Below are 27,447 nucleotides of genomic sequence, written 5' to 3'. Positions count from 1 at the left end.
GAAGATAGTATATCCGGGATGTGTGGGTTCCTTAATTATGCTGGCTGCTTTGCCGAGGCAGCAGGAAGCATAGACAGAGTCAATGGATGGGAGGCTGGTTTGCATGATGGATTGGGCTACATTCGCGACCTTTTGTAGTTTCTTGTGGTCTTGGGCAGAGCAGGAGCCATACCAAGCTGTGATACAACCAGAATGGTGCATCTGTAAAAGTTGGTGAGAGTTATAACTGACATGCCAAATTTCCTTAGCCTCCTGAGAAAGTAGAGGCATTGCTGGGCTTTCTTAACTATAGTGTCGGCATGGAGGGACAGGTTGTTGGTGGTCTGGACACCGAGAGTATGCTGTCAGGTTCAAAAATAAAAGGTCTAACAGAAACATGGGACAAGAAGAGGATATTCAGCTCCTAGAGACGGTTCCATCATTCAGTTAGATCATTGCTGTAGTGTATCTTCATTCCATCCACGCACCTTTATTCTGTAACCCTGAATACCCTTACCTAACAAAAATGTCACAATCAAGTTAATCAATTGACAACACCTTCCACAATGTCTACAGCCTTTTGGAGAAAGTTCTAGATATTTTGTACCCTTTGTATGAAGAGGTTCCTTCCTGGCATCATCACCTGAATACTGTAGCTCTAATTGTAAGGTTATATGGACTCCCCAACCAAAAGAAATATCTTATCGTATTTCTATCTACCCTCTGAGATCTTTTAATCATAATCAGCAAAATTAGATTACCCCTTCAATCTTCTTTATTCAGGGGAATTGAAGCCTCGTTCATTCAACCTGTCCTCATGATTAAACCCTTTTAGCTCTGGTATGGTTCTGATTCTAACTATAATCTAACATCTTTCTTCTGAAGAATTTTAACAAAAGCATTCACCCCTTATGAATAATGGGCAGAGGAAAGTCCACACCTCTGAGATGCAATATTACTGTTGCCTCTCATTTTCCTTTACTGTGCAATGTCAGCTTGGCTCAGTGGTGACACTTTCACCAGAGTCAGAAGTTTGAGAGTCCAAGTCCCTCTCAAGGCTTTGAGAGCATAAGCTATGGTAACATTTCAGTGCTTTAGTGAGGGAACACTGCATTGTCAAAGCTGCCAACAGCATGATGCGATATTAATCTGAGACAGTTCAACACATCATGTAATTAATCAGAAATCCATGTGAACTTGATTAAACACTAGACAGTTTAACAAGTCTATCAGACCTATTCTGATAGGGGCAATAAGTAGTTGATTGCATACTCATGCTTGGGACACTTGGCTAAATTCAGATTATTCTCCTGTTCTCCCCAAGTGACAGAAAGCAAGAGCTCTCTCCCTTTATAGATATTCATTCATTGAATCATAAAATCATAGAATCCCTACAGTGCAGAAGAGGCCATCCGGCCCATCAAGTCTGCACCGACTCTCTGACAGAGTATCGTACCCTGGCCCTCCGTTCCACCCTATTCCTGTAACCCCACTCATTTATCATGGCTAATCCATTTAACCGACACATCTTAGAACACTAAGGGGCAATTTAGCTTGGTCAATCCACTTAACCCACACATCTTTGGATACAAAGGGCCAATTTAGCATGGCCAATCCACCTAACCTGCACATGGTTGGACTGCGGGGAAGAAATCCATGCAGCCACAGAGAGAATGTGCAAACTCCACACAGACAGTCACCCAAGGTCAGAATTGATGCTGATTGCATCATACTGATCATGTAAATGATCACATTCGTGACTTTTCCGAATCACTTAAGTTATTAAGGTTTAATTTGTGACATTTAGATCACTGAATTTGACCTTGTTCCTCCTACATTACAACAGCGACTACATGTCAAAAGTACTTCGCTGCGTAGTATGAGACATCCTGAAGTCATGTCAGGTGCTTTGCCTTTTTGGATATGTTATCTGAATGAGCACACATTCATTGGGTTATTTTCTTTATCAAATCTCATTCCATTCTCTAAACTTTTTATCGTTTAAAGCATTGTCAACTATCTTTCACTACATATGTCCTCACAAAATACCTTCCTGCTTGACCGATAAAGTAAGCTATTTGAACTGTGAAATTTGTGCTTGGATGTTTTAGTCTGAGCTTCAGAAAGGCCATAGGCAGAAACACATTGCTTTCTTAGGCTAACTATGCTTACCTGTATTGTTCCATTTTGCCCTAACAATAGTTCTTGTATTAGCCGTTCCGTATTAGTAAAAAGCTGCACAAGTGAATATATAGTTGAGACAACAAATAGGCAAAAGGGAGAATGATGTGTAAAATATATTTTTCAACGACAATGAACAGGCAAAATTGTGACTTGATGAAATAGATAAGATTTTGGGAAGGTGTTTATCTTTGGATACAATGTGCACTCGCGCTTTTTATCTTCATTGTCAGGGAGCATTCTGATGTTCTGGTGGCCAACTGGCCGGAAGCAAACTATGACAACCTAAAAACAATGGCTTCTCTGTCCGGTTTTCCCTCTCCCTTTCAGAAGGCCGTGGCAGTCACTGCCTAGTACTGCTACTGACACAGATCAGATTAGGAACGGAATCAGCAGCATCCTAGTCACCAGCGGCCTGCATCCAACCTACAATAAGCAGCACTGTTATTCCACCCTGCAGTCAGTGGCATACATTACCCACACAACAACAAAAGCAACATTGATGGTCAAGGACTAATTCACTGGTTCAGAGTTGTTAAATTTATTAACCTGGGATTGCTGCATTGCCATCAAATGAGACATTAGACTTAGGCGCAATAAGAAAATTAATGGCACTATTTCAAAGAGTTCTGCCCTGTTAATATTTATCTCCCCACCAACACCAAAGAACAGATTATCTGTTTGTGGGATCTCACTATGTACAAATTATGCTGCAGTGCTTCCTACAATACAACAGTGACTACAATTCATAAAAGTACTTCATTGGCTGCCAAGTGCGTTGGGACACCTTGAGGATGGGCATCCAAGTTCAATGAACTTAGATAACAAAGGAATATAAAACCAACTACCTGTAAGACAGTCAGGAGAAGAAGAGATGATTTCCCAATGGTATTTTGAGAGGACCACCTACTTTCTGTAGGCAGTGATAAGAGAGCCACACTTCACTCTGTGTGAGGGGGAGGTGATGGCCTAGTGGTATTATCACTGGACTATCAATCCAGAAACTCAGCTAATGTTCTGGGAACCCGGCTTCAAATCCCCACCATGCTGGAATTTGAATTCAATTTTAAAAAATTTAAAAATCTGGAATTTAAAATCTACTGATGACCATGAAAAAAAAGCCTATCCATCTGGTTCATTAATGTCCTCTAGGGAAGAAAATCTGGCATCCTTACTTGGTCTGACCTACATGTGACTCCAGATCCACAGCAATGTGGTTGACTCTTAACTGCCCTCCAAGGGCAACGAGTTTGAAGCTTATTTATTAGTGTCACAATTAACATTGCAATGAAGTTACTGTGAAAATCCCCTAGTCGCCACACTCTGGTGACTGTTCGGATATACTGAGGGAGAATTTAGCATGACCAATGAACCTAACCAGCACGTCTGAGTGTAGGGTAACAAAGTTTGCAGACGTCACAAAGATAAGTGGAAAAGTGAATCGTGTGGAGGGCGTAGAAGGTCTGCAGAGAGATTTGGACAGGCTGAGTGAGTGGGCGAGGATCTGGCAGATGGAGTATAACGTTAACAAATGCGAGGTTATTCACTTTGGAAGAAATAATAGCAAATCGGATTATTATCTAAATGGAAAGAAATTACAACATGCTGCTGTGCAGAGGGACCTGGGGGTCCTTGTGCATGAGACGCAAAAACCCAGTCTGCAGGTGCAACAGGTGATCAAGAAGGCAAATGGGATGTTGGCCTATATCGCAAGGGGGATAGAATATAAAAGCAGAGATGTCTTGCTGCATCTGTACAGGGCATTGGTGAGGCCGCAGCTGGGATACTGTGTGCAGTACTGGTCCCCTTATTTGCGGAAGGATATATTGGCCTTGGAGGGAGTGCAGAGAAGGTTCACCAGATTGATACCAGAGATGAGGAGTGTTGATTATGAGGAGAGACTGAGCAGATTGGGTTTGCATTCGTTAGAATTTAGAAGGCTGAGGGGGGATCTTATAGAGACCTATAAGATAATGAAGGGGCTGGATAGGGTAGAGATGGAGAGATTCTTTCCACTTAGAAAGGAAACTAGAACTAGAGGGCACAGCCTCAAAATAAAGGGGGGTCAGTTTAGGACAGAGTTGAGGAGGAACTTCTTCTCTCAGAGGGTGGTGAATCTCTGGAATTCTCTGCCCACTGAAGTGGTGGAGGCTACCTCGTTGAATATGTTTAAATCACGGATAGATGGATTCCTGATCGGTAAGGGAATTAGGGGTTATAGGGATCAGGCGGGTAAGTGGAACTGATCCACTTCAGATCAGCCATGATCTTATTGAATGGCGGGGCAGGCTCGAGGGGCTAGATGGCCGACTCCTGCTCCTATTTCTTACGTTCTTATGTTCTTATGTCTTGGGACTGTGGGAGGAAACTGGAGCACCCAGAGGAAACCCATGCAGATTCAGGAAGAACGTACAGACTCCACACGGACAGTGGTAATTGAACCCGAGTCCTTGGTACTGTGAGGCAGTGGTGCTAACCACTGTGCCACCATGCTGCCCTACGAGGGATGGGCAATAAATGCTTGCCAGCCAGCAATGCCCATGTCCCACGAATGAATAAAAAAAAGATTGCTCCACTCAGGGCAATGGGAAAAATTGCTGAGAATATGGAAACAAAACAGTTTCATATTCTGTAATGAGACAAATTTCCTGTAGGCTATCAACTCAGGGACAAGTTTGTTGTACAGGATTCTGCAGCTTCATCAGTGCTAAAGATTCTGCTGCACCTTCTGTGCTGACCCTCCAGCTCAGGAGGGAAGAAGACTTTCAGCTGGGACTGAAGTATGAATGCCAGTTGACATTCACCCTTGGAAGTTATCATCTCTTTAGCAGTGTGATCCCCTATGGATTCTATCCTGGACTCAGACAGGGCATCCTCTGTGGAAGACCGTTCGTGAACAACAGGAGATAAATACACCGGTAAGTTCAGTGAAACTAAGATCTGAATGCTATTCAGCTGCTAAAAACACAGCTAATTCTTTCAACAAAGTCAACTGAGACATAAGCCATTTATATCCAAATGTGGAGATGCCGGTGTTGGACTGGGGTAGGCACAGTAAGAAGTCTCACAACACCAGGTTAAAGTTCAACAGGTTTATTGGGAATCACAAGCTTTCGGAGCGCTGCTCCTTCATCAGGTGAGTGGAGAGGTAGGTTTCACAAACATGACACAGTCTATATATGGTAAGAAGTCTCACAACACCAGGTTAAAGTCCAGCAGGTTTATTTGGTAGCAAATACCATAAGCTTTCGGAGCACTGCTTCTTCGTCAGATGGAGTGACATTTCCACTCCATCTGACGAAGGAGCAGTGCTCCGAAAGCTTATGGTATTTGCTACCAAATAAACCTGTTGGACTTTAACCTGGTGTTGTGAGACTTCTTACCGTGTTCACCCCAGTCCAATGCCGGCATCTCCACATCAGTCTATATATGCCACGTTTGTGAAACCTACCTCTCCACTCATCTGATGAAGGAGCAACGTTCCGAAAGCTCGTGATTCCAAACAAACCTGTTGAACTTTAAGCTGGTGTTGTGAGACTTCTTACTGTGTACATTCAAATGAATAACAACAATAAAAGAAAGAAAATTACCCGATCACAGCAATTTAACTTTAACGAAATATGCATTAAAAAACTATTCTGGTGCATTAAAATAATCAGTGAGTTCCGAACTCAGTGCATAGCCTTGTCTACACATCAAAGTTCTTGTAGAGAAGGGCACAAAAAAAAAGTTCAGGAACACATTTGTCCTACATCTGAAGGATTGTAGTATTTTCACTGAACGTTTACAAGGTTTAATTTAATTTGCCAGTTCTCAGCGAATGAAGCAGTGGGTATCCATATGTAGCAAAACCTGGGAAACATTCAACTTTATGCTCATCAGTGACAACTGACTTTCACACCACACAGCGGGTAGGCAATGATCATCAAGAGAATCCCTACAGTGCAGAAGGAGGCCATTCGGCCCATCAGGTCTGCACCGACTCTCTGACAGAGCATCTTTCCCAGGCCCAACCTCCATAACCCGACGTATTTACCCCACTAATTTCCCTAGCCTACAGACCTTGGGACGTATAGGGGCAATTTAGCATAACTAATCCACCTAACCTGCACACCTTTGGACTGTGGGAAAAAACCACAGCACCCAAAGGAAACCAATGCAGACATTGGGAGAACATGCAAACAGGCTTTGGAGAGGGTACAGAAAAGATTTAATAGGATGTTGCCTGGCATGGAGGGCATTAGCTATGAGGAGAGGTTGGAGAAACTTGGTTTGTTCTCAATGGAATGACTGAGGTTGAGGGGCGAGCTGATGTAAGTCTACAAGATTATGCGGGGCATGGACAGAATGGATAGTCAGAAGCTTTTTCCCAGGGTGGAAGAGTCAATTACTAGGGGGCATAGGTTTAAGGTGTGAGGGGCAAGGTTTAAAGGAGATGGACGAGGCAAGTCTTTTACACAGAGGGTGGTTGGTGCCTGGAACTCATTGCTGGGGGAGGTCGTGGAAGCAGATACGATAGTGACTTTTAAGGGGCTTCTTCACAAATACATGAATAGGATGGGAATAGAGGGATATGGTCCCTGGAAGGGTAGGGGGCTTTAGTTCAATCGGGCAGCATGGTCGGTGCAGGCTTGGAGGGTTGAAGGGCCTGTTCCTGTAATTTTCTTTGTTCTACACAGTTACCCAAGGCCAGAATCGAACCCTGGTCCGTGACGCTGTGAGGCAACAGTGCTAACCACTGCGCCATCATGACCCTCCAACTCAATTTTCAAGTTTCCTTATGACACCATCTTACTGGATCAGATATCTAACAACGTCGAGACGGAGTAGAGGAAAGAGATAGAGAATCTGGTGAACGAGTGCGATAACAATAATCTCTCCCTCAATGTCAACAAAATGAAGGAGACAATCATCTACTTCAGAAAGCATAGTAGAGGGCATGCCCCTGTCTACATCAATGGGGCCGAAGCCAAGGTCCCTCCATGATGGTACTATAGTCAAGAAAGCCCACCAATGCCTCTACTTTCTCAGAAGACTAAGGAAATTTGGCACGTCTGCCATGACTCTCACCAACTTTTACAGATGCAATAGAAAGCATCCTTTCTGGTTGTATCACAGCTTGGTATGGGCTCCTGCTCTGACCAAGACCGCAAGAAACGACAAAGGGTCGTGGACGAAGCCCAGTCCATCACACAAACCAGCCTCCCATCCATTGACTCTGCCTACATTTCCGCTACCTTGGAAAAGCAGCCAGCATAATGAAGGATTCCACGCACCCCGGACTTACTCTCTTCCACCTTCTTCCGTTGGGAAAAAGATACAAAAGTTTGAGGACATGTACAAACTGACTCAAGAACAGCTTCTTCCCTGCTGCCATCAGACTTTTGAATGGACCTATCTCTCATTAAGTTGATCTTTCTCTACACCCTAGCTATGACTGTAACACTACATTCTGCACTCTCTCCTTTCCTTCTCTATGTACAGTATGCTTTGTCTGTATAACACGCAAGAAACAATACATTTCATTGTATACTAATACATGTGACAATAAATCAAATCAAACTATTTCCCCATGACATGCGACAACTCTCCCAAGGCTTCTTCTCAGCTAATTCCAGATGAAACCCCTACTCCCTAGAAACGGTGGCACAGTGGTTAGCATTGCTGCCTCACAGCGCCAGGGACCCGGGTTCAATTCCCGGCTTGCGTCATTGTCTGTGCGTAGTCTGCACGTTCTCCCCATGGCTGTGTGGGTTTCTTATGGGCGGTCCGGTTTCCTCCCACAAACCGAAAGGCAAGCTGATTAGGTGCATTGGCTATGCTAAATTGTCCCTCAGTCTACCTGAACAGGCAACAGAGCGTGGCGACGTGGGGATTTTCACAGTCACTTCATTGCAGTGTTAATATAAGACTACTTGTGACACTAAATAAATAAGTTTAAACTTAAGAAAGGCAGCATGAGAACAACATGTCCTGCTTGTTCTCCTCTCTAACACTACATCCTGACTAAATATACAAATTGGCTGTGCCAAATCAAAACCCTGAAATGCCCTACTCAACAGCACTTCCACAGTAATTTCATTGTAATGTTAATGTAAGCCTACTTATGACACTAATAAAAAAAACTTAAACTCAACAGCACTCTGACTGTAACTACACCCACAGAAGCTGCAATGGTTTATAATTAGGTGGTTCATCAGCCAACTTCTGAAAGGATACAGAGGCTGAGCAACAAACGCCTAAGATAAAAGACAGAGTCCCTCCCGTTACTGCAGTCTGCGGCCACCAGGGGGCGCGCGGTCCACTGCAGGTGACGGTTTTGTCCCGTCGCAAAATTATGACGTTCAGGCTTTGAGTAAGAGTGGGCGAGGCGGGCGGACTGTAGTTGATGACGATGTGTAAAGGGTGGGGAAGGTGGCCGGTTGCTAAGGTCTTTCCGGTGGCTGGGCAGAAGCGGAGTTGACGGTGGAGTGATGAGTGTATCGCGGCTTTGCCGATCGGTAAGTTCGGGGTTTCCTTCTTCTGTCTTAATCGTTTATTGTTCTCCCCATGTTAACCTTCAGTGATGGACCTCTCCTCCACCAACCCCCGCTCCATTTTGTTTCACTTTAAATTTATGATCACTATTTCTCACATTTCAGACAGTTGGGACTGTGAGTAAGGTCTTGTGTGTACCTGACCTTTATATATTAAGCTGATCTCTCTCTACACCCTCGCTTTTTGGTCGTGAACGTAGCCCAGTCCATCACTCAAACCAGCTTCCCATCCATTGACTCTGTCTACACTTCCCGCAGCCTCGGAAAAGCAGCCAGCATAATCAAGGACCCCGGACATTCTCTCCTCCACCTTCCGTCAGGAAAGGGACACAAAAGTCTGAGATCATGTACAAGAGACTCAAGGAGAGCTTCTTCCCTGCTGCCATCAGACTTTTGAATGGACCTACCTTATATTACATTGACTTTTCTCCACACCCCAGTTATGATTGTAACACCACATTCTGCACAATCTCCTTTCCTTCTCCCCTATGTACTCTATGAACGGTATGCTTTGCCTGTATAGCATGCAAGAAACGAGACTTTTCACTATATCCCAATACATGGAACAATAATAAACCAAATCAGATGTTTTCACTTTTATGTCTTGTAGTCCTTATTAGATCCTGGCTGCTCTCTCATATTCTATCCTCCATTAACTTGGGCTCGAGCTAAATTTTGCTGCCCATGTCCCAACTCAAACCAACACCTGTTCCCCTACATCCTCCCAGGTTCCAGGTCAAGCAAAGTCTTGATTTTTGAATACCCTCACTCTTGTATTTGAAACCCTATGTGGTTCCAGGGCATGGGCAGTGAGGGGAGTTTTGAATGGGTCCTAGTTTACAGCCGGGGTTTAATAATGACTACAGGACGTATCAAAGAAAACTTTTTTTTTACTCCGTTCTTAAAGTTACAAAGCCAATGCTCGGATTGGACTGAGCAGACCCGAATCCATCTCCTTGCTTGCTTCAAAAACCAAATTGAAATTGAACCCCATTCATGGTCCAAGATGACAGGATAAGACATTGCACCACATCTTGGGTTAAACGTGTAGAGGACCTTGCTCACCATCCCAAATGTGTTAATCCCTCTGTGGCCTTGCCCTTCCCTATTTTTAACCTCCTCCAGCCCCACAATCCTCCCCAAAGTTTATGATCCTCTAATTCTGGCTGCTTAGACATCCCAATTTTAATAGCTCCACCGTTGGTCATACCTTTTAGTTGTAACTTCTGGTATTCTCTCACAGTACATCTCAGCCTTTCTCGCTTGCATTCTGGCTTTCATGTATTATTTAAGACCAACTGCTTTAATAAAGCTTTGGGCCATCTAACCTAACATCTACATATATAACTTGTTGTAATACCTAATTTTATAATCGCCTGTTGAAGTGCTTTGGGACATTTATTGTGGAAAGTTCTTATGTTGAAAGATGCAGTGTAGATATAGGTAGTTCTGCAACCTTGATGTTTTATCATTAATATTTGACTTGTTCTAAATCTGCTAGTTGTTGCTACAATTTTAAGAGAATTTCATGGGCGACACCATGGCATAGTGGTTAGCACTGCTGCCTCACAGCACCAGAGACCTGGGTTGAATTCCAGCCTCGGGTCACTGTCTGCGTGGGGTTTGCACGTTCTCCCCGTGTCTGCATGGGTTTCCTCCGGGTGCTCTGTTATATGTGCTCTTCCTCTCACAGTCCAAAGATGTGCAGGTTAGGTTGATTGGCCATTGCCCCTTAGTGTCAAAGGGATTAGGAGGGTAAATATTTGGGATTAATTTTGATTTGATTTATTATTGTCACATGTATTATATACAGTGAAAAGTATTGTTTCTTGCGCGATATACAAACAAAGCAGACAAAGTCTGTAGACAAATGTAGAGAGTGCAGAATGTAGTGTTACAGTCATAGCTAGGGTGTAGAGAAAGATCAACTTCATACAAGGTGGGTCCATTCAAAGTCTGATGACAGCAGGAAAGAAGCTGTTCTTGAGTCGGTTGGTACGTGACCTCAGACTTTTGTATCTTTTTCCTAACATAAGAAGGTGGAAAAGAGAATGTCCGGGGTGCGTGAGGTCCTTAATTATGCTGGCCGCTTTGCCAAGGCAGCAGGAAGCATAGACAGAGTCAATTACTGGGAGGTTGGTTTGCGTGCTGAATTGGGCTACATTCACGACCTTTTGTAGTTTCTTGCAGTCTTGAGCAGAGCAGGAGCAATACCAAGCTGTGATACAACCAGAAAGAATGGTACATCTGTAAACGTTGGTGAGAGTCATAGCTGACACGCCAAATTTCTTTAGTCTTCTGAGAAAGTAGAGGCTTTGGTGGGCTTTCTTAACTATAGTGTTGGCAGGTGATCTGGACACCTAAAAACTTGGAAGCTCTCAACACTTTCTACTTCGTCCCCATTGATGTAGACAGGGGCATGTTCTCTATGCTTCCTGAAGTCAATGACAATCTCCTTCGTTTTGTTGACATTGAGGGAGAGATGATTGTAAGGGGATAGGACCTAGGTGGGATTGTCATCAGTGAAGGCTCGGATGGGCCTAATGGCCTCCTTCTGATGTAGGGAATCTATGATTCTATGACTTAAAATTAACAGGCAGTTTTGCCAATTCCAAGAGGGAATTGGATTTTTTCTTTCTGACCGTTAGTATTTTGTGCATGTGATGGAAATGCTTAGTGACTGAGCAGATGGACCTTAATGTCCATTCCAATCTTATGCTATCCTATGCTTCCTGAGTAAACCAGTCAGGGTTGTTTCTTGATGTTCAGGAGGGTTTTAAAATCTACTTTTAGAAGAGAAAGGACATGAACTTTGTGCTCCACTGGATTCATTAACTGATCCACGTTGCTGAGATGCTTGTGACTGTTCAGAATATTGAAAAATAAAAGGCAATTTGTTTCTCTCCTGAATGAAGCTGCCAAAGTTTTTGAGCTGTATTGGTAGGGGGATTGAATTTAGGAGTCGTAGCGTTATGTTGCAACTGTACACAACTCTGGTGCGGCCGCACTTGGAGTACTGTGTGCAGTTCTGGTCCCCACATTACAGGAAGGATGTGGAGGCTTTGGAGAGGGTGCAGAGGAGGTTTACCAGGATGTTGCCTGGTATGGAGGGGAGATCCTATGAGGAGAGGCTGAGGGATTTGGGATTGTTTTCGCTGGAAAGGCGGCGGCTAAGAGGGGATCTTATTGAAACATATAAGATGATTAGAGGTTTAGATAGGGTGGATAGTGATAGCCTTTTTCCTCTGATGGAGAAATCCAGCACGAGGGGGCATGGCTTTAAATTGAGGGGGGGTAGTTATAGAACCGATGTCAGGGGTAGGTTCTTTACCCAGAGGGTGGTGAGGGATTGGAATGCCCTGCCAGCATCAGTAGTAAATGCGCCTAGTTTGGGGGCGTTTAAGAGATCCGTAGATAGGTTCATGGACGAAAAGAAATTGGTTTAGGTTGGAGGGTCACAGTTTTTTTTTTTAACTGGTCGGTGCAACATCGTGGGCCGAAGGGCCTGTTCTGCGCTGTAATGTTCTATGTTCTAAAGTTTTTGAGCTGTATTGTTCGTTTCTCAGCTCGTGGTTTGTCTCTTCACCCCCCCGCCCCACTTGGAATACTGTATGCACAGCCATTTGATGCACAAGTTTGTGGATTTTTTTACGAGGGACTTTCAGTCTTGGAGATTCACTGAAGTATTTCCATTTGCTTGCAAATCACACATCAAAAATATTAGTCTGTAGTTTTCACCATGGGTGTGAGGGAGTGGGAGTTGGGGGCTTGTTGTAGAGAAAGTAAAATGAGAAGGTGAATTTGCAGTGTGGTTGTGACACTGTTCCCCCTCCTCCTCCTGCCATTAAAATAATATTGATGTATTTAAAATTTCAATCAGTTATCGGACAGTCCTGTTGAAGTAACAGTAGGCTTGGGAGTGTATTTGGGCTTCAAATTAATTCAACCTCTCAATAGGTTTAAATCTTTCAAATTCAAAGTTTTGATGTGGGCCACGAATTGGGATAGCAGAAATTGATTGATCAGTTTCTTACTCATTGGTTACATACTTGCGTTTTTCAACTTTCTAACTGGTTAAGTTTATTTATTAGTGTCACAAGTAGGCTTACATTAACACCGCAATGAAGTTACTGTGAAAATCCCCATGTCGCCTGTTCGGGTACACTGAGGGAAAATTTAGCATGGCCAAAGCATCTAACCAGCACGTCTTTTGGACTGTGGGAGGAAACTGGAGCACCCGGAGGAAACCCACACAGACATGGGGGGGACGTGCAGACTCCGCACAGACAGTGACTCAAGCTGGGAATTGAACCTGGATCCCTGGCGCTGTGAGACCGCAGTGCCAACCACTGTGCCATCATGGTTGTGATTGAGCTTCATTGTACTGCAGCCTGATTATGGAGTACCTATCTTCCTCAAATTCCAAGAGAAAAGGGTTGCCAGTAGGAATTATTCTGACTGTTTCACTTTAAAATTCTTGAATTAAATTTGTTCGCATACTGAGGAAGAAAAACAGGAAATGGATCGATATTGATCAATCGGGGGTAAGCATTGGATGAAACAATGGATTATATTTTCCTATTGCTCTTTGAAATTGTGCTATGCGAATCTTTTACAGGCATCTGAGGGGGTAAATGGGGCCTAGATTTAATGTCTGATGCAAAAGGTGTCCCCTCTGACAGTGCAGCACCCCCTCAGCACTGCACTAGAGCGTTAGCAAGGCATGCTTAAGCCCGTAAAGTGAGGCTTGATGACTGAACCTCCTGACTCAGTGTGGGGGGAGTACCAGCCACAGAGTCATGGGCGGACAAAAAGATTGGATATTGTGTTATGGGGCACAGTAGCACACTGTAAATAAAGGCTGTTTGACCTTGCACACCCTGTGTTCTAAAACTATACCCTGCAACCGTAAGCAACAACATCAGAGTGGACAATTTCTGTGCTTCGATTCCCACAATATAAGGTTCAGAAATTCTGACATAAAGGCCACTTTGCTGAATGTTACATATGAATGTTGGTGATTTATTTAACCTTGGCGCATACGCTGTGCCCTTACTTGGTGTTCTTATCTGATGCCCATATACAAACACATACAGTTACCAGTAGGTAGTCACTGTGGAGAGAAAATAGATGTGGAGATGCCGGCGTTGGACTGGGGTAAACACAGTAAGAAGTCTCACAACACCAGGTTAAAGTCCAACAGGTTTATTTGGTAGCAAACGCCACTAGCTTTCAGAGCGCTGCTCCTTCGTCAGGTGGAGTGGGAGATCTGCTCACAAACAGGGCGTACAGAGACACAAACTCAATTTACAGAATAATGATTGGAATGCGATTCTTTACAGCTAATCAAGTCTTAAAGGTACAGACAATGTGAGCGGAGAGAGCATTAAGCACAGGTTAAAGAGATGTGTGTTGTCTGCAGACAGGATAGCTAGTGAGATTTTGCAAGTCCAGGCAAGTTGTAGGGGTTACAGATAGTGTGACATGAACCCAAGATCCCGGTTGAGGCCATCCTCATGGGTGTGAAACTTGGCTATCAGTTTCTGCTCAGCGACTCTGCGCTGTCGCGTGTCGTGAAGGCCGCCTTGGAGAACGCTTACCTGAAGATCAGAGGCTGAATGCCCGTGTCCGCTGAAGTACAACGGATGAATGAACACCGCTCGACAATCAGCAGGCAAAACTGTTCTCTTCCTGTTGGGGAGCACTTCAGCGGTCACGGGCATTCGGCCTCTGATCTTCGGGTAACCTGGTGTTGTTAGACTTCTTACTGAGAGAGAATAGAACCAGCATTTCGAGTCTGGATGACCCTTTGTCAGAGCTGGTCCTTCTCTTCAACTCTGACCAAGACTCGAAACGTTGGCTCTATTCTCTCCCCACAGATGCTGTCAGACCTGCTGAGATTTTCCAGCATTTTCTGGTTTTGTTTCAGAAATTCTGACTGATTGTGGGTTTTTTTAAAAAACAACTAATGAGTTAATTTGCTTTTTTTCCCTACTGACACCATTGGGTTTCCTACATTACAATGGTGACTGGACGTCAAAAGTTTTTCTTCACCTGTAAAGTGCTTTGGACCATTCTGAGGTGTTGAAAGGCCAAGTACAAAGGCACATTCTTATTCTGCCTGAGCTTCAGCTGCTTGTCTCATGAGACTGATTACTTTTGACTTCCTGCCAGAAGTCAGATCACTGGTTGAAAGATGTCCAAGTCTACAGCAGTTTGTGAAGGGGATTTGGACTCTGTGGATGCAGCCTGCAGATTTTAGTTTGCTTTGAATGCACTATACAGCTGTGAGCAGTAGCACGCTGCCCAGGCAGTCTGGTATTTCTTTTGAGTCACACTCATACTATGTAGCTTTAGCTGTGGGAGGACGTTTGGATGGAGGCAGGGGAAAGATATGTAGAGGGACAGGTAATATTGGGGAAGCAGGGGGGCTGTAGAAGGACTTGGACAGGTTAGGAGAGCGGGCAAAGAAGTGGCAGATGGAATACAATGTGAAAAAGTGTGAGTTTATGCACTTCAGAAGGAGGAATGGAGGCATAGACTATTTTCTAAATGGGGAAATGCTTAGGAAATCAGAAGCATAAAGGGACTTGGGAGTCCTTGTTCAAGATTCTCTTAAGATTAACGTGCAGGTTCAGTTAGGAAGGCAAGTGCAATGTTAGCATTCGTGTTGAGAGGGCTAGAATACAAGAGCAAGGATGTACTTCTGAGACTGTTTAAGGCTCTGGTCAGACCCCATTTGGCATATTGTGAGCAGTTTTGGGCTCCGTATCTAAGGAAGGATGTACTGGCTTTGGAAAGGATCCAGAGGAGGTTCACAAGAAGTGCATATCTGCGCTGGGTGCATCGAGCTGCGGCTCCTAAGGGACCGAGTTAGGGAACTGGAGCTGCACCTCGAGGACATTCACTTTGGAAGGAATAATAGTAAAATGGACTATTATTTAAATGGTGAAAAATTACAACATGCTACTGTGCAGAGGGACCTGGGGGTCCTTGTGCATGAATCGCAAAAACTCAGTTTGCAGGTGCAGCAGGTGATCAAGAAGGCAAATGGAATGTTGGCCTTTATCGTGAAGGGGATGGAGTATAAAAGCAGGGAGGTCTTGCTGCAATTGTACAGGGTACTGGTGAGGCCGCAGCTGGAGTACTGTGTACAATTTTGGTCCCCTTATTTGCGGAAGGATATATTGGCCTTGGAGGGAGTACAGAGAAGGTTCACCAGGTTGATACCGGAGTTGAGGGGGTTAGCTTATGAGGAGAGATTGAGTAGATTGGGCCTGTACTCGTTGGAGTTTAGAAGGCTGAGGGGAGATCTTATAGAGACACATAAGATAATGAAGGGGCTAGACAGGGTAGAGGCAGAGAGATTCTTTCCACTTAGAAAGGAAACAAGAAGTAGAGGACACAGCCTCAAAATAAGGGGGAGTCAGTTTAGAACAGAGTTGAGGAGGAACTTCTTCTCTGAGGGTAGTGAATCTCTGGAATTCTCTGCCCATTGAAGCAGTGGAGGCTACCTCGTTAAATATGTTTAAGTCACAGGTAGATAGATTTCTGATCAATAAGGGAATTAAGGGTTATGGGGAGCGGGCGGGTCAGTGGAACTAAACCACTATCAGATCAGCCATGATCTTATTGAATGGCGGGGCAGGCTCGAGGGGCTAGATGGCCTACTCCTGCTCCTATTTCTTATGTTCTTATGTTCTTACATTCGTCTGGTCAGGGAAAACGAGGAGGTGATAGATAGGAGTTATAGGCAGGTGGTCACACCGGGGCCACAAGAAGCAAACAAGTGGGTCACAGTCAGGAAAGGGAAAAGTCAGGTGGTAGAGAGTACCCCAGTGGTTGTGCCCCTTAAAAATAAGTACTCTTGTCTGAGTACTGTTGGGGTGGACAGCCCACCTGGTGGAAGCAGCAGTGGTCGTGCCTCCGGCGCGGAGTCTGGCCTTGTGGCACAAAAGGGTAAGGAAAGGAGGAGGAAGGCAGTGGTGATAAGGGACTCTACAGTGAGGGGGTCAGACAGGTGTTTCTGTGGAGGAAGTCGAGAAACGCGGATGGTGGTTTGCCTCCCTGGTGCCGGGATCAGGGATGTTTCTGACCATATCCACGAAATCCTGAAGTGGGACAGAGAGGAGCCAGAGGTCGTGGTGCACACTGGTACCACTGACATAGGCAGGAAAGGGGAAGGGGTTATGAAAAGAGAATATAAGAAGTTAGGTAGGGAGTTAAGAAGAAGGAACGCAAAGGTAGTAATCTCGGGATTGCTGCCTGTGCCATGAGACAGTGAGGAAAGGAACGAAATAAGGTGGAGGATAAATGCGTGGCTGAGGGATTGGAGCAGGGGTCAGGGATTCAGGTTCCTGGATCATTGGGACCTCTTTAGGGGCAGGTGCGACCTGTACAAAAAGGACGGGTTTCACTGAAATCCCAGGGGGACCAATATCCTGGTGGGAAGGTTTGCTAAGGCTGCTGGGGAGTGTTTAAACCAGAATGGTTGGGGGTGGGAATCAAAATGAGGTGACTGGGAGAGAGGAGGTTAGGTTAAAAATAAAAGGGGCTTGTAGACGGTGTCAGAGGGAGGATAGGCAGGTGACGGAAAAGGGGAGCGCTCAGGCCGAAGGGTTGAGATGTGTGTATTTTAACGCAAGGAGTGTAGTGAACGAAATGGATGAGCTTAGAGCATGGATCACTACTTGGAAGTGTGATGTGGCGGCCATTACAGAGACTTGGTTATCTCAGGGGACAGGACTGGATACTTCAAGTGCCGGGTTTCAGATGTTTCAGGAGGGACAGGGAAGGAGGCAAAAGGGGTGGGGGAGTGGCACTGTTGATCAGGGATAGTGTCATGGCTGTAGAAAAGATGGATGCCACAGAGAGATTGTCTATGGAATCTCTGTGGCTGGAGGTTCGCAACAGGAAGGGGTCAATAACTTTACTGGGTGTTTTCTATAGGCCGCCCAATAGTAGCAGGGTTGTGGAGGAGCAGATTTGGAAGCAGATCCTGGAGAGATGTGATAATAACAGAGTGGTCGTGATGGGAGATTTTAATTTCCCAAATATCGATTGGAATATCCCTAGGGTAAGGGGTTTCGATGGGGAGGAGTTTGTTAGGTGTGTTCAGGAGGGCTTCCTGACACAGTATGTGGATAAGCCTGCAAGAGGAGAGGCTGTACTTGATTTGGTCTTCAGGAATGAACCTGGGCAGGTGTCAGATCTCTGTGGGAGAGCATTTTGGGGATAGTGATCATTACTCTATCTCCTTTACATTAGCATTGGAGAGAGATAGGATCAGTCAAGCTAGGAAAGTGTTTATTTGGAGTAAGGGCAATTATGAGGCTATTAGGCAGGAAATTAGAGGCATAAATTGGAAGGAGGTTTTCTCAGGGAAATGTACAGAAGAAATGTGGCAAATTTTCAGGGAAAATTTGTCTGGAGCTCTGCACAGCAATGTTCCAATGAGACAGGGAAGTTATGGTAGGTTACAGGAACCATGGTGCACGAAAGCTGTAACGAATTTAGTCAAGAAGAAAAGAAAAGCCTACAAAAGGTTCAGGGAGCTAGGTAATGTTAGAAATCTAGAAGAGTATACAACTAGTAGGAAGGAACTTGAGAGGGAAATTAGAAGAGCAAGAAGGGGTCATGAGAAGGCCTTGGCAGACAGGATAAAGGAAAACCCCAAGGCATTCTACAAGTATGTTAAGAGCAAGAAGATAAGATGTGAATGAGTAGAACCTATCAAATGTGACGGTGGGAAAGTCTGTATAGAACCGGTAGAAATAGCAGAGGTACTCAATGAATACTTTGCTTCAGTATTCACAGTGGAAAAGGATCTTGGTAGTTGCAGTACAGACTTGCAGTGGACTGAGAAGATTGAGTATGTGGACATTAGGGGAGAGGATGTGTTGGAGCTTTTGAAAAGCATCAAGTTAGATAAATCGCCGGGATGTACCCCAGGTTACTGTGGGAGGCGAGGGAAGAGATTGCTGAGCCTCTGGCGATGATCTTTGCGTCATCAATGGAGACGGGAGAGGTTCCGGAGGATTGCACATGTGGTTCCGTTATTCAAGAAAGGGAGAAGAGATAGCCCAGGAAATTATAGACCAGTGAGTCTAACCTCAGTGGTTGGTAAGTTGATGGAGAAGATCCTGAGAGGCAGGATTTATGAACATCTGGAGAGGAATAGTATGATCAGAAATAGCCAGCACGGCTTGGTCCAAGGCAGACCATGCCTTACGAGCCTAATTGAATTTTTTGAAGATGTAACTAGACACATAGACGAGGGAAGAGCGGTAGATGTAGTTTATATGGATTTCAGCAAGGCGTTTGATAAGGTGCCCCATGCAAGGCTTATTGAGAAAGTGAAGGGGCATGGGATACAAGGGGACATTGCTTTGTGGATTCAGAACTGGCTTGCCCACAGAAGGCAAAGAGTGGTTGTAGATGGGTCTTTTTCAGCATGGAGGTTGGTCACCAGTGGAGTGCCCCAGGGATCTGTTCTGGGACCCTTGCTCTTTGTGATTTTTATAAATGACCTGGATGAGGAAGTGGAAGGATGGGTTGGCAAGTTTGCTGATGACACACAGGTTGGTGGTGTTGTGGATAGTGTAGAGGGATGTCAGCAGTTGCAACGAGACATAGATAAGATGCAAGACTGGGCGGAGAAGTGGCAAATGGACTTCAACCAAGATAAGTGTGTGGTGGTTCATTTTGGCAGGTTGAATAGGATGAAAGAATATAATATTAAGGGTAAGATGCTTGGCAGTGTGGAAGATCAGAAGGATCTTGGGTCCGGGTTCAGAGGACACTCAAAGCAGCGTCGCAGGTAGAGGCTGTAATATGGAATACTGGCCTTCATCAACAGAGGAATTGAGTTTAGAAATCGGGAGATAATGCTGCAGCTGTATAGGACCCTGGTCAGACCCCACCTGGAGTACTGTGCCCAGTTCTGGTCGCCTCATTACAGAAAGGATGTGGAAGCCATAGAAAGGGTGCAGAGGAGATTTTCAAGGATGTTGCCTGGATTAGATGGCATGCCTTATGAGGATAGGTCTTTTCTCCTTGGAGAGGCGAAGGATGAGAGGTGACCTGATAGAGGTGTATAAGATGTTGAGAGGTATTGATAGAGTGGATTCTCAGAGGCTTTTACCCAGGGCTGGAATGGTTGCCACAAGAGGTCACAGGTTTAGGGTGCTGGGGAGTAGGTACAGAGGAGATGTTAGGGGTAAGTTTTTCACTTAGAGGGTGGTGGGTGCGTGGAATCGGCTGCCAGTAGTGGTGGTGGAGGTGGATTCGATAGGGTCTTTTAAGAGACTTTTGGATAAGTTCATGGAAGTTAGTAAGATAGAGGGTTATAGGTAAGCCTAGTAGGTAGGGACATGTTCGGCGCAACTTGTGGGCCGAAGGGCCTGTTTGTGCTGTAGCCTTTCTATGTTCTATGTTCACAAGAATGATCCCTGGAATGAAGAACTTGTTATATGAGGAACAGTTGAGGGCTCTGGGTCTGTACTCGTTGGAGTTTAGAAGAATGAGAGAGAGGATCTTATTGAAACTTACAAGATACTGCGAAGCCTGGATAGAGTGGATGTGGAGAGGATGTGACCACTAGTAGGCAAAACTAGAACCAGCGGGCACAACTTCAGGCTAAAGGGATGATCCTTTAAAACAGAGATGAGAAGGAATTTCTTCAGCCAGAGAATGGTGAATCTATGGAACTCTTTGCCACAGAAGACTGTGGAAGCCAGGTCATTGAGTGTCTTTAAGACAGAGATAGATAGGTTCTTGATAATAAGGGGATTGGGGGTTCTGGGGGAAAGGCAGGAGAATGGGGATGAGAAAAATATCAGCCATGATTGAATGGCGGAGCAGACTCAATGGGCCGAGTGGCCTAATTCTGCTCCTATGTTTTATGGGAAGGAGATGGAATATACTTCCACAGTACAAAAGACTGAGGGATGTATGACACTCCTGCATTCTTCACATGGCCCGAAAGCAGGCTTGGCATGTTTGTCTTTTGGATGTAACATTAAACTGAGACTCCGTCCTCTGGCTGCTCCGGTTTCCTTAGGTGCATTGACCATGCTAAATTCTCCCTCGGTGTACCCGAACAGGCGCTGGAGTGTGGCGACTGGGGATTTTCACAGTAACTCCATTGCAGTGTTAAAGTGGGCCTACTTGTGACGCCAATAAATAAACTTTAAAAACATGGGCAGAGAAGATCCCATGGCATTTCAAAAACGAAATGCCCCTGGTGTTTTGGTCAAACTAACATCTACATCTAAAAACAGATTGTCAGATAATAAGAGTATTGCTGTTTGTGTCACAGTGCTGTTTCCTACATTACAACAAGGATTTTGCTTCACAAAAGCACTTTGATATGTTCTGAGGTCTCAGTGAAAATGAAAACAGATACTTTTTCTTTCTGTGCAGTTAATATGTAGCCTTGTTCAAATAAAGATGGCTTTGATATGAGTACGTGGCGTACACAGTGTACCAAAGGTAAGCCCAAGCAGTGTTGGTGCTTGAAAGCCTTGAAGACAAAACACTTCATTATAAATATGGCTTGTTCTACTCTGCTGTGATTGATTTTCAGTTTACCCATCTCGTGTATGCTGAAATCAATTTTATCTTGTAAGTTGCTCCATAAATCCTGTTTGCAAATTTGCAGGTGACTTCCGGTTTTAAGCTCTTGGGTCCTGATAGGGTTATTTGGGTTGTCAACCCTTTGCGACTGTCATTCCGCAGCAGCTGAAGATTAATTTCCATGATGCTGCTGTAAGCAATCCAGGCATATAGGAGTTTTTGTTTATTAGCTGTGAGAGTTGCAGGATAAACGGCGGTTTGGCAACCGAGAATCATCCAGTTGAGTCAGAAACGGGCTATTGCTTTTCATTTTTTGATTTGATTTATTGTCACATGTATTAATACACAGTGAAAAGTATTGTTTCTTATGCGAGGGAGGCAAGGGAAGACAGTACACCATGTAGATTGTAGTATAGGAGAGTGGCAGTGGAAGATGATGAAACCTCCAGGAATGCATCTAGTCAGGATGTTGCCTATTGGCGATGAGATGTTTTGCTTAGCGTGTTGGTAACTTCCTGCTCCTGTTTGACGAGTAACAGATGAGTCATGTTCACGTTCCCATCATGTGAAGTGTTGCACAGAACAGATTCCCAAGGCTCTATGTTTACTGTCTTGGGAGTAGCTCTTAAGTGATGCCAAATGTACACACAACATCGTGGTGAAAGAGGACTGCAAAGCTCCAATGTGTTCCGTGTTTTGTCTGATCTTAATACCAGGTAAGTGAAAACATTTTCACATTTATGTATTCTGGATCATGTGTATGTTGCAAGCCAGTCAGTTGTTTATTATTGGGTAATGCTGTTGGAACGTGAAAGTAGAGCTTGTCTGGTTATTGCCTGCCCATTCAGCAGTGCCCTCTGCTTTGTGATGTGCTTTAATATTGAAAGTAGCTATTTTATTTCATAGTTTGTGGCTGTGTCTTTTTTGGTGTCTGATTATGACACTTCTGGTGAAGGACTGTACTAATAACGGCAAGCACTTGCAGCATAATTAAGCCACGTTCACTTTGCTGCTGGCTGCAATATGCAGTTCAATCCATGCAATGTTGTATTGAAGCATTTTACATTGCTGAGTTCAGAACAGCGAAGGTGCTAGTGCCCTTCCGTTTGCAACGTTAGCACTTAAAAGGAGTTTTGCAGCTCAACTTAATCCTGTCCTTGAGTGCTATTTCCATAATAATCACAAACTCTGGCTGTTTTTCTCTCTTGTTTATCTCTACCGCATCCTCTTACAAATTTGGGCTTGGACTTTGGAGTTTTGAATGAGCTCAGCTTGTTCAAGTCCTGTTCACCCATCACCCAAATGTTTACCAATCTATGTCGGCTCCCAGTCAACTTAACACCACAAATTAAAAATTCTCATCTTTACTTCAAATTCCTCCAAAGCCTCGCTTTCCTCCCTTCTTTCTCCCCCTCCCTCCCCCCAACATCTCTGCAACCTCGTATAACCCTCCAAGTGGGCGACATTCCTTAAACTGGAACCTTGTGTACATCCCAATTTAATTCGCCTGTCCATTTCAGCGATACCTTCAGCTGCACCCAGGCCCTGAGCTCAAGAAATCAGTTTGTAGCCCCCTCCGCCTCTTAAGATGCACTTTTAGAGCCTGCCCTTTGAACAAACGTTTGGTTATTTGTTTTACTATCTCCTCCTTTGACTCAGTGTTGATTTATTTGGTCTGAGTACACTCCTGTAAAATATCGAGATGTTTTCCTACATTAAAGGCACCATGTAAATGCAGGTGGGTATTATCACTGCAACAGAAGCTGGGACCACCCGCTGAGGGTGGGTAACTTGACACGGACCAGACCAATGTCCTTGCACTGTGGTGTCACAAGGTGCTATCTAAGGAAAATCTTGAATATTTTAGCATGGCATTCTTCTGCTCAAACACAACGCCTTGTTTGTCATGCCTCTATTCAGTTACGCTGTTAATGTTTTTTCTTCAGGACTTGAGATGTTTTTGTATTAAATAAAGAATAAAGAACACTCCAAAGATGTGTAGGTTAGGTGGATTGGCCACGCCAAGTTGCCCCTTAGTGCCAGGGAGATTAGCAGGGTAAATACGTGGGGTAGGGCCTGGATGGGATTATAGTCAGTTCAGGCTCGATGGGCTGAATGGCCTCCTGCGTTGTAGGGATTCTATGAATTCAGCTTGAGGTCATGGTCTGTAAAGTTTCTTTATTCATTCATGGGCTATGGGCATTGCTGGCTAAGTCAGTATTTATTGCCCGCCCTTAAGGTGGTGGTGAGCTGCCTCCACGAACCTTGTAGTCCATGTGGCGTAGGTGCACCCACTGTGCCGTTAGGGAGGGCGTTCCAGGATTTTGTTCCAGCAGGGGCGCACCTTCCAATCAAAGTTCCAAGCAGTGTTGTTAATTTTATTTTCCTCGGCAACAATCAATTTGTCTTTGCACATTCTCTTCAGCAGTAATAACAGCAATGAACAGCAATTATATTTCCAAGTCAGGATGGCCTGTGACTTGGGGAATTTTCAGGTGGTGGTCTTCCCATGCACCTGTGCCCTTGTTCTTCTAAGTGATGGAAATGGTGGAAATGAATAGGGTTGGGAAGCATTTTCTGATCAGGGCCAGTGTGATCTCCTGGACTCGTTTCGATCGCCTCAGGGGGTCGGAGAGGAATTTCCCAGATTTTTTTTCCCCATATTGGCCCTGGGGTTTTCACTCTGGGTTTTCGCCTCTCCCTGGAGATCACATGGTCTGGAATGGGGGGGTGGGGGTGAGTTAATAGGTTGTGATGAACAAAGCATCGTAGCTGTGAGGGACAGCTCGGTGGATAGGATATTAGGATGTAGATAGGCTGGAAAATTGGGCGGGGATCCTGGATTCAGGATTCAATCCTGGACCGGGGAGCGGCGCGGGCTTGGAGGGCCGAAGGGCCTGTTCCTGTGCTGTATTGTTCTTTGTTCTTTGTTGTTGTTCTTGATAGAGGTTGTGAGTTTGGAAGGTGCTGTTGAAGGAGCCTTGGCAACTTGCTGCAGCCCATCTTGCAGATGGTGCACCCTGCTGCCAATGTGCATCAGTTCTGGAGGGTTTGAATGTTTAAGGTGATGGGTGGGGTACCAGTTGGGGGTGGTGGGGAGGGGCTGCTTTCTCATGGATGGTGTTGAGCTTTGTTCTTTGTCAGGGCTGCACTCATTCAGTGAAGTGGAGAATATTCCATCACACGCTAACTTGTGCTTTATAGATATTGAGATCGCTTTGCAGAGTCAGGGGGTGCAGTTAAGTTTTCAGTCAATTAAGGCTGCCAGAATGTTAATGATGGGGGATTTGGCGATGATAATGTCATTACAGTGGCACAGTGATTAGCACTGCTGCCTCACAGCGCCAGGGACCCAGGTTTGATTCCCGGCTTGGGTCACTCTGTGTGGAGTTTGCACACGCTCCCCGTCTCTGCGTGGGTTTCCTCCGAGTGCTCCGGTTTCCTCCCACACTCCAAAGATGAGCAGGTTAGGTGCATTGGCCATGCCAAATTCTCCCTCAGTGTACCCGAACAGGTGCTGGAGTGTGGCGACAAGGGGATTTTCACAGTAACTTCATTGCAGTGTTAATGTAAGCCAACTTGTGACACTAATAAAGAAACTTTACTTTCATTTGAAGTCGAGGGGAGATGACGAGATTCTTTGTTGCCTGGCACTTGTGCTGCATGAAGTTTATCGTCCCCAAACCTGAACGTTGTCTAGTTCTGATTGCAGCTGAGCATCGTAATTGATTATTTGCTTCATTATTTGAGGAGCTCTGAGAAGTGTTTTGAACACATTTCCAGCAATCCATTATAATGTGCACAGTTCATCATCACATCCATGAGTCATTTCTTCCTGTCTGTCTATTTTTATCTTAATCATTTTCAGCCTACACTCTGATTTTTGCCATGTGATTCTGCGGAATGCAGTGTGTTCTACACGAGTGATGCTGGAGCGGAGGCTCATGTGGATCAGTTACTGCAAAATCTATTTTGTATTAGCATCTCGCCAGCTCTCTTCCGTGCTAATTCCACCTAAACAGGTAGTTGCTTTGAATATTTATACCGAGTGATAAACTTGAGTGAAGTTATTTCTAACCTGAAAAAATTAATTTCCACGTACCAGACGCAATTAATATTTCCCGTAGTGTTGCGATTGTTAATTTGCATGGAGTTGCTACAGAGTTCAGTTGGCGTGTACCTTCATTACAAGCTGGATGCCAGCAAAGCCGCAGGATTGTTGCTGTTAATCCCTCGACTTGGTTTTGACCTTGCTGAATAACTTTGAAAGGAACGCTAGTCGTGTGCGTCCCTTTTATTGTGGTAATCCTATATGCCTACTGTTCACGTCTTTGCCTGTGTGTTGTAAGGTCAGATAGCCAAACTGAAAAGAGAGTGATGCGAAACACTCAGTCAGAAGAGCACTAGTCTGTTCTGAAACTATCATGCTGCTTGGGAAGGTTGTAACCGATTCTGTAGGGAACAAGAGTTCGCTTTTCAGAAGAGTAGCTGCTTTGTCTTTTTCTCAGTGAGTTGGGGGTACAATTAAACCACAGAGGAATTTATTTTGATTGATTTAGGGATAGAGCCATGCCTGATCTCTAAGCCCACTGAATTTGAGCACGAGCTGGCAGGACGCAAAGCTAGGATTGCTGTGTTTGAAACAAGCTAGATCCAACCCAGGCACACCATCCAGGACCCAGATTGCCACTTCATTGGCCATTCCTCCCAGGAACAAAAGGACCGTCAGCAGTTGTCACTGGACATTTGAAAGTTTGTTGAATCCTTACTTGGCAGACACCAGGAACATGTCATCGGCAGCAAGTGTTCAGCACAACCCTGAGCCTCAAAATTTTTTGAAGGTATTTTTTCCCCACTTTGTCCCTGGGATTCCACGTGGCTCCTCACAATGACCATATCATTAAGATCAGGCGAGCACTTACCAAGTATATACCCATGTGTTGTATTCACCTCCAAGTCAAGGAGCTTCTGTAAGGCCAAGTACTCACATTCCAATAACGGGTCTTGTGTTAAGGCTCGTAATTAACATCTTACAGTTAACGGAAATGTGATTTTTGTGCATATTTTAAAGAACCGCTCCCGACAAAAGCTTGTCTGTGTGCTCCAGGCGCTCCAGTTTCCTCCCACACTCCAAAGATGTGGGAGATAGGTTGATTGGCCATACTAAATTGCCCCTTAGTGTCAGGGAGATTAGCAAGGTAATTTTGTGGGGATAGGGCCTGGGTGGGATTATTATCGGTGCAGGCTTGATGGGCTGAAAGGCCTCTTCCTGCACTGTAGGGATTCTGTGAAAAATTAGGAACATTTCCAATGATTTTGGTTGCTAACAAATGTGGAATATGGCACATATGAATCTTTTGTTAATATAATTGTGAGTTGCTGCTAAAATATCGAGCCTCCACTCTGGTCATGTTACTGTGTAATAAAGCCAATTGCAATGCATCATCAAACAGTAAGGCAGTACAATGCTTTTTAAAAGCTGGCATTTGAAGTATGCAGAACATTAAATGTTTAGAAAATTAACACTTCCGTTGTGTGAAGCCAGCAGTGGTTTACTTTTAAATCAAAATATCCTGGGTTCTGAAGCACAAGGATTCTGTATGGAGAAGTGAAATGGAATTGGTTAGTTTAGCGCGCACCCCTTTCTATTCTGACTATTAGGTTCTTCCTGCACTGATGAGCTGGAGCCAAGTACAGACTGGTTGGATATTTTGCTTGAGGCCTTTCAACAGGAAACGGTTGACTGTTTAGCCTCTTTAATTGGACTGGGCAGCTTGTTAACCCACTGGCAATTCATCGTGTCTCTGTCCGGAGGAACAGTGCAGCAAGGCACTTGTTTGTGCATGTAGGGGCGATGGGACTGCTGAACAGTGACATATTAAAATCGCTAGAGAACATCTTTTGTTTGGTGGACTTTGTTGTTAAAGCACTTATTCCCACAACTGATCATCAGTCAAAATGAACTCCCTCTGACATTTCAACCCCGTGCACCAATTTGTAGAAGTTCCACTTTGGTAACTGGGCATTTTCTGGAGTGTTTGAAAGAGGTTTCCACTTATTTTTTGTTTCAAGCTGGCACTCCTTAGCTGCTGCGTGAACTGTCACCCAGGCAGAGTGATGCTGCACCGTTGTAACAATGCAGCCACATGAAGCCTGCTCTCTAGCAGTAATGAAG

At 44.7% G+C, this 27,447-nt stretch overlaps 1 protein-coding gene across 4 annotated transcripts in view; it reads left to right on the top strand.

Moving 5' to 3' along the window:
* Positions 1-8,539: 8,539 nt before the first annotated feature.
* trak2 (trafficking protein, kinesin binding 2) overlaps positions 8,540-27,447 on the top strand; it is a 94,040-nt gene continuing 75,132 nt past the window's right edge. For 2 of the 4 annotated variants that reach the window (XM_078228945.1, XM_078228941.1), the window contains exon 1: positions 8,540-8,660. The gene's annotated coding sequence lies outside the window, so the exon portion shown is untranslated. Of the gene's footprint in view, positions 8,661-21,836; positions 21,989-25,140; positions 25,295-27,447 lie in introns of those variants that run through there. The other 2 variants (XM_078228943.1, XM_078228942.1) reach the window with 2 other exon arrangements.

The sequence above is a fragment of the Mustelus asterias genome, chromosome 14, assembly GCF_964213995.1.
Source record: "Mustelus asterias chromosome 14, sMusAst1.hap1.1, whole genome shotgun sequence".
NCBI classification, from domain to species: Eukaryota; Metazoa; Chordata; class Chondrichthyes; order Carcharhiniformes; family Triakidae; genus Mustelus; species Mustelus asterias.
This window is presented reverse-complemented; position numbering and strand designations above follow the sequence as displayed.